This window comes from Callorhinus ursinus, unplaced genomic scaffold, assembly GCF_003265705.2.
Source record: "Callorhinus ursinus isolate GAN/ISIS: 27379988/994484 unplaced genomic scaffold, GSC_fseal_2.0 scaffold10, whole genome shotgun sequence".
Classification (NCBI taxonomy): domain Eukaryota; kingdom Metazoa; phylum Chordata; class Mammalia; order Carnivora; family Otariidae; genus Callorhinus; species Callorhinus ursinus.
In genome coordinates, this window is record NW_027397072.1 from 66,796,173 (window position 1) to 66,803,209 (window position 7,037).

General features: G+C 41.9%; 1 protein-coding gene across 3 annotated transcripts in view; it reads right to left on the reverse strand.

The window, feature by feature from the left end:
- SPTBN1 (spectrin beta, non-erythrocytic 1) overlaps nucleotides 1-7,037 on the reverse strand; it is a 192,708-nt gene that overhangs the window by 185,011 nt on the left and 660 nt on the right. Inside the window, exon 1 of one of the 3 annotated variants that reach the window (XM_073897698.1) lies at nucleotides 6,766-6,899. The exons of the other annotated variants lie outside the window; for them this stretch is intronic. The gene's annotated coding sequence lies outside the window, so the exon portion shown is untranslated. Of the gene's footprint in view, nucleotides 1-6,765; nucleotides 6,900-7,037 lie in introns of those variants that run through there. 3 annotated transcript variants of the gene reach the window in all.

Sequence of the window (7,037 nt, forward strand, 5' to 3'; positions counted from 1 at the left end):
GCACTATACTGAATTCCACTCTGTCCCTGTGCCATAATTTGAGTATGTCCCATTCACTTTTTCACTATAAATAACGGTAAGAAAATCCTTGTTTAAAACCTTCTGTCCTTATTTTTATTTATTTCTTTTAGGTTACAGAACTACAAGTGGGATTTCACTCCAAAAAATATAAACATTTGTTTCTATTATATAAACATATAACCCAGTTTTTTCTACTAAGTTTGTATTAATCCAAATATTCTCCCAACAGATAATGCAGAGCTCCTATTTTACAGCATCCCAGAGAGCATTATTTACCCAATTAAAGCGGAAAAATTAATCTAATTGTTTTGTGTTTCAAACTACTGGTGAGTTTGAACAATTTAATATAGTTATAGTTATTGTCTTCCTTGATTTCTTCTTTTATAAACTATCTGTTCATACCCTTTCCTCCAAATAGTAGGATTTTAGTGTTTCCTTATTTGTTAAAAATAGGCTTTAGTTAGGCTTGCCTTTCCTATAATTTAGACATGGTACATAAGGACAAGTTTACTGTAGACTGAACTTAGCATTATTTATCTGAATGATGGTATGTTTACTGGAATGTATCTTTTCTGAATAAATCAAAATATTTATTGAAAGAAAGCATAAAATTAAGACTAAGCAAAACATCCATGTCTCATGGTAATTAAAATGTACTGTGATAGTGGATTATCTCACTTAGCTTTAATAATCCTTTGTGATAGGTACCACCATGCAGATGGAGATACTGAGGCACACAGAGAGGTCAGGGTAGTTTGCCCAAGGTCACTTAGTCTGTACATGGAGTCACCAGGTTGTGCAACTCCAGAGCCTAAAGCTCAGGACCCTTGCATCCAACTGCCTCCCGTCAGCCACACTGGCCCTGACCTCTCCCAACTCCTCCAACATTATCTCCACTAAGGGTTCTGCTGGAATCTCAAATTTAACATGTTCAAAGACAAAACTGATTCTCTTCCCAACCAGATTTCCATTCTTCACGAGGTCTATTTCGGTCATCATGCAAATCTGAAACCCAGGTCACCTTAGCTCCTCATCCACTTAGGTCTACCTCCCATCCTTTCACTCCATGAGCAGTTGGCACAGGGCTGGGCCATCAGAGCCCTTCTCCCATCTCTCCCCTCCTTCTCATTCCCTTGGCTACCACCATAACCTGCTCCCTTAACCTCCGGCCCCCCCCCCCCCCCCCCCCCCCCCCGCAATCACCTATTTCCTGTCTCCCTGCTTTTGATTTCCTCCTGTTCCACTGTATTTTGAACTCTGCCAGAGTGCTGTGTTACTCAAATATCTTACCATCACAGAATTTTAGGGATATATAGGATCTTACAAATTAAGCATGAGATCCAATCAACTGGTAGTTACTGCCTAGAACACTATATTGAGAATGTTACTGAGGCTCTACCTCAACTCTGTGGGAAAAAAAAGTGCCATGGCTGATTTTCTAGATCTGCCAGGGAGGGAGGGAATGGTGCCCATGTGCCAGGTTTTAACCCCTACTATAATTTCATCTACGTCCTTCATTTTATAAATTTAAAACTGAGACCAGAAGGGTAAATGACTTGCCAAAGTCACACACCAGGTCAGTAAGAGGTCTTTTATCTGCTGTGAACATATAGAGAATATATTCTATGGAGTATATAGTCCTTAGATTCAATAACTAAATCTTATTCACCATTAGACCAGCCCACACCACCATCACTCTAACCCAATTTCAAGCCCTGGCAAGAGAAGGTATCCAATAATTTGTTTACTGCCTCAAAAACAATACCACAGGGTAATCTTTGAGTAGCAGCAAAAGGGAAAACAGTAGTCTAAATGCTTTCTGGTAAAAAGAACTATAATTACACTATTTTCAAGAACAGGAACCTGAGCTGACAAAGGGTTTCCAGTAAGTGGTCTTGTACAGCTTGTGCTGATCAATATATAAATTCCACTTGTAACAAAGCCTTTTAAAAAAATAAAAGAATAAACCATTTATTAGCTCTTTTGACATAAAAATATCACGGCAGTTTTGGGAAAACATTTAGAAAAGGTCAGTGGCTCATACCGCTTAGGTAGTTTGAAGAGAAAGTAATGGAACTGTTATTAACTGAATACATACTATGTACCTAGCACTGTACCCTGCTGTCTAACAACTGTATCACAAAGTATTATCATTTCAAGTTTACTAATAAGGAAACTGTGGTTTCAAGAGGAATGAACTATCCCAAGGCCAGAACCTAGCTGTGGCCACATGGCTAGTATACAACAGCCTTAGGATCTGGGCCCAGATCAGTTTGACTCCAAAACTAAATGCTCTTTCCTAACTAAAAAAAAAAGTTCCTGCAATAACAAAACTGTCCTCACAAACCTTAAAGGACTAAAACTGATTATGACTCTACTGAAATTACAAATGACTGTTCATCAAAAGAAACCACAAAGAGTTTTTAAAAACAAACACAAACTGGGAGGTTATTTTTACAACACGTATAATCCATGGGGATTAGCAGGCAATCTACACAAAGAACTCCTACAAATCAATAAGAAACAAATCTAAAAGATAAACAGGCAAAAGCTTAATGGGGACTTCACAAAAGAAGGAACCCAAATGGCCAATAATATACTTAACCTCAATAATCAGGGAAGTGACAAATAAAAAGCATGATAACATTTCATAAATATCAACCGGACAACATTTTAAAGTCTGGTAAATGAAGTAGTGGCAAAGTTGTGGAATTATTATAATATGTACACTACTAGTAGGAACACAAGTAGTACAATCACTTGGGAAAAACCATTTGGCATATCTAGTAAGGCTGATGATGGTACACATACCCAGTTATCCAGCAAATTTCATTCGTGAGAGAAAGAGACCGACAGATAATGTGTGCATTTGCATCTGTCTCCACATATGTATTAAGAGACATGTAGAAGACATATTCACAGTAGCCTTTTTATAAGAGCAAAAAACTGGCATCAATCCAAATCTCTATCCACAGCAGAAGGAATAATAAGCTGTAGTGGAATACTACACAGCAGTAAAAATGAATGAATCACAGCCACAAAATGAATGAATCTAAGGAATACAATGTTAATCTAAAAGTGCAAGTCACAGAAAAATACATAAAATGTAATTTCTTTTATATAAAGTTCAAAAACATATAAAATAAGAATTTTTAAAAGGATAACCCATAAAGAAGAGCAAGGGAATGACAAGCATAAAACTCAAGACAGTGGCTGCTTCAGATGGGATCACAGAGGATCACACAAGGGGCTGTGAATACATGATGACAAGGTTCTTCTTCCTGAACTAGGTGATGGGTGCCTGAGTGCCCACTGATTTATGATTCTGTCACAGATCTTTTATGAGCATTATTTTGTATGTACAAATCACTTAATAAAGAACTTTAAGAAGGCAATGGACCAGAAGGGCAGGACACTGAATATACCAGGAGAAGTAACTGATGACAGAGAACAAGAGGTCAGAGAAGAGCAAAGGGAGCAGAGGGGGCCCTTGCACTCAGGGGCTTAGCTTCCTGGACTCTAGTTCTGCTATCTCAAAGCCAATGTCTTTTTGTCTAAGCAGGGAGGGGAGACTGTTTTTCAACTTTAGAGGTGTTCTAGAAAAGAACTAAAAACCTGACTAATCTAAATAAACTATAAAAAAAATAGGGTTCCTCCATTTAAAAATTGAAGAACTTTACAAAGTATTTCTGTATTAAATGATTTACAGCCAGTGTATCCCTTTCTTCCACACCACTTAGTGACCCAAGGGAAAAAAATGTGCCGCTATTTCAGCAAAAGTAAAGACAAAAGAAAGATACTAGAAGAATATGGAGGTCCCTTAGCTGAACGAGTAGAGCAGTTTCTCCATTTAACATGCATGCAAGTCACTTAGGGGTCTTGTTAAAATGCAAATTCTGATTCGATAGGCCTGGGATGAGACCTCTAAGAATCTGCATTTATAACAAGCTCCTGATGTTGCTGTTTCACAAACCTCACTACTGTAGCAAGAGACATTATGAAAACACCTTCTCCAGCAACGACTAAAAACAGATGTGTGAGTGTCTCTAATTGGGATAGTTTCATTTTACCCACCAAGATAAAGAAATTGATACTATTCCTACACTATATAAACTTGGGTACAGAATAACTGTTATGAGAAAAATCAAGAATACTAAACTAGGTCTTTTGCGAAGAAAAGGTGCTCTGAGAGACAGCAAAGACTGAAAACTTAAAAGAGAAATCCATGAGAAGTTTACTCACTTCAACAAACCTACAGAAGTAGCCTTTCTAGAAGGGATATTAACCCTTTCCTTATAGAAGAATGGTTTCCCAGTAGTATTAAACCAGGACTACCAAAAGGAAATCCACAGAACAGTAATTAAAGACTGATTATAATGCAGATGTTGGTCATGGCCCAACATAATTAAAGGAGTATTATCACTCTTTATAGTACATACATACGTGTGTGTGAATAGCTCTAGAATTCTAAGAATATGCTCTTAAAACGAAAGGCTTATTATTTTAACGAAAACCACATCAAATAGTTTCCACTCACCATGTCTGTTTAGTAGTAGTAAAATCCTTCCACCTCAAAATAGTGTTCTGCACGTAGAGTCATGCTTTCATACAGCACTCAATAACCACTCAAACTCTTCTAAGGAAATGCCAATGCCAAGTCTCTGCTAAGGATGTGTCACAAGTAGAGAGTGAGGTCTTTTCACTTGCTCCTACAACATTACAGGCTGTTGTTACTAGGCTCACCCTAAGAGATGCTCTGCACAGCAAGCCTGCACAGCAGTTTCCTCACTGTCCTAATACCCTCAGATGAAGGGTTTGGTTAGTCCAGAGGGGACAGTCACAAAGAGTGTAGCCTAACAGAATTCTGCACCTGGTGTGTAAGAACAGCTAAACCCCCTGCGCCATCAACACAGGGTATTTTTTTACAACATAATAAATCCAAAATGTCTGGATAATCCATGGAAACAATACTCCCAAACATCTTTATGCATCACAGTTTTATACAAGCAAAGCAACGATGAAATCCAAATTCAAAAATATTCTGCATTTTAATGGCCCTCTACTAGAGAAAGTCAAAATAATGCACATAAACCACACAACTTACATTCAGTTCTATTCGGCAGAACCACATAAAATCAAATGCTTGATTCATTATTAGAGATTTTTTAAAAATAAAAGTAGATATGCCCTTGCATTGAAACACTGACCTTCCCTTCCAGTTAGCATACTGAAATGCCCTTTTTCAGGTATACATTTTAGAAGAGGTGACACTTAGACGTGTCCCCTTTGTCATCCCACATTGAATAAATGAATTGTAGAAGTGGCATTTGGAAGAGAAATTCCCGGTGTTCCCAGACTAAACAGATGGGGACACTGGGCATCATCTCCTTCTAACCAGATACCAGCCAGAGGCCTTGGTGGTCCCCGTTTCTCCACCCCCCTCCCCAGCCACATCTGCAAAAAATATGTACACAAAAAATACACATAAACAAACACAAATGCAGTTACCATGATAATCCCATTAGTCATGACTGGATACTTAACTGGGGCTTCCTAAATCAATCTGAATACCAATTTATCAACAATCATGACACTCACTTACCTAATAATCCTTAATAAAGAATCCAAATCTCTAACTGTGCTTGATTTACAGAAAGAGCAAATGATAAAAATAAAGCAAATACGGGTTAAAGAAACAGTTTACTATCCACCAAAAAATATGCTTTTAAAACAACTTACTGAATGTTAATATTTTTAAAAATGTCTCAGAGCCGTAAGAACTAAAACACACCAATCCTTTTATTTCAAAAAATGTTTTCCTACAGGAAAAATTCATATTCTTAGTATTAACCAAAGACAGAGGTACTGTAATCGCCATAAAGCTTCAATTAATCAACTTTTCACCTATGAAGAAATAGATGGATAGTTGGGTTGTAGTCACAGATTATGGGTAATGCACAGAAAAACACTGCGACTCCTAATACTGACTGCACCACTGCCTCCGCACACCACCGGGCCTGTCCTCCCCGCAGCCCCTCCCTAGGGCTCAGGTCCCTCGGTCGGAGATCAGATTCCGGTCCGCAGCCGCAGGCCGGCTCCCTTAGCGCTGCAGGACGCCCCTTCGTCCGAGCACTGCCCGACCGGTGGAGCGGGAGGGGTCACCCCAAACCAACCCCCCGCCCCCCACTTCACGGCTAGGTGACCTGGTCCTCCTGACGCCACATCCAGCTGAAGCAGCATGACAAGGTAGAAGCAGCTCCCGGCCTCGGCCAAGGGCAGCCCCGGGCCTGGGTGGGGCCGGGCGGGGGCCGCAGGCGCCGAGTGGCCGTGCCAAGCCCCGGCAGCGAGAACCAGGGGAGGCTGCGATGCTGCTGCATTGTGCTGCATCACCGCGAGGGCCCTGGGAGCCATCCATCTTGCCAAAAAAGCACATCCCCGCCCAAATAAACCCACCGAATCCATTTTTCTCCTCTGCTGAAGCGCCCCCACACTCGCCCTCTCCTCGCTCTGTGGCCCGGGTTTGACTGGAAAAATAATGGACTTGGTTTGTATACTGACATCGACAACACTCCCCTCCCCATCTGACGGCAGACACTTGGCATCTTTCCTCTCATAAAAACAAAGGGAAGGCTCCCCACGAAAAAAAGAAGGCCTCGGGCGTGGTGTGAAGGATGAGAACGAGAGGGGCTTCCAGCCCACCCCCCCACAAAGGCCGGCCCGGAGGGTCCCCGCGCTGGTACAAACCTGTTGAAGAGCGGGTGGCTAGAGCTCAAGGGCGGGCGCCGCCGCGGCTCCGCGCCCCGAGGCGGCTCACGCCCAGCCCTGGGAGAGTGGGGACGGCGGTGAGGGCGGGGGGCGGGCGCAAGGATGGGCGGGGGGGTGTGTATGGGGGGGCGCCGGGCCGCCGCCTCCCGCTCAGCTGCAGCGCTGCGCAGCGGGGACCACGCCTGGCCGCATCCCCGTACCGTTACGCGCAGCAGAGTCGGGCCCTGTCAACGCCGCCCCCGCTCCCCACC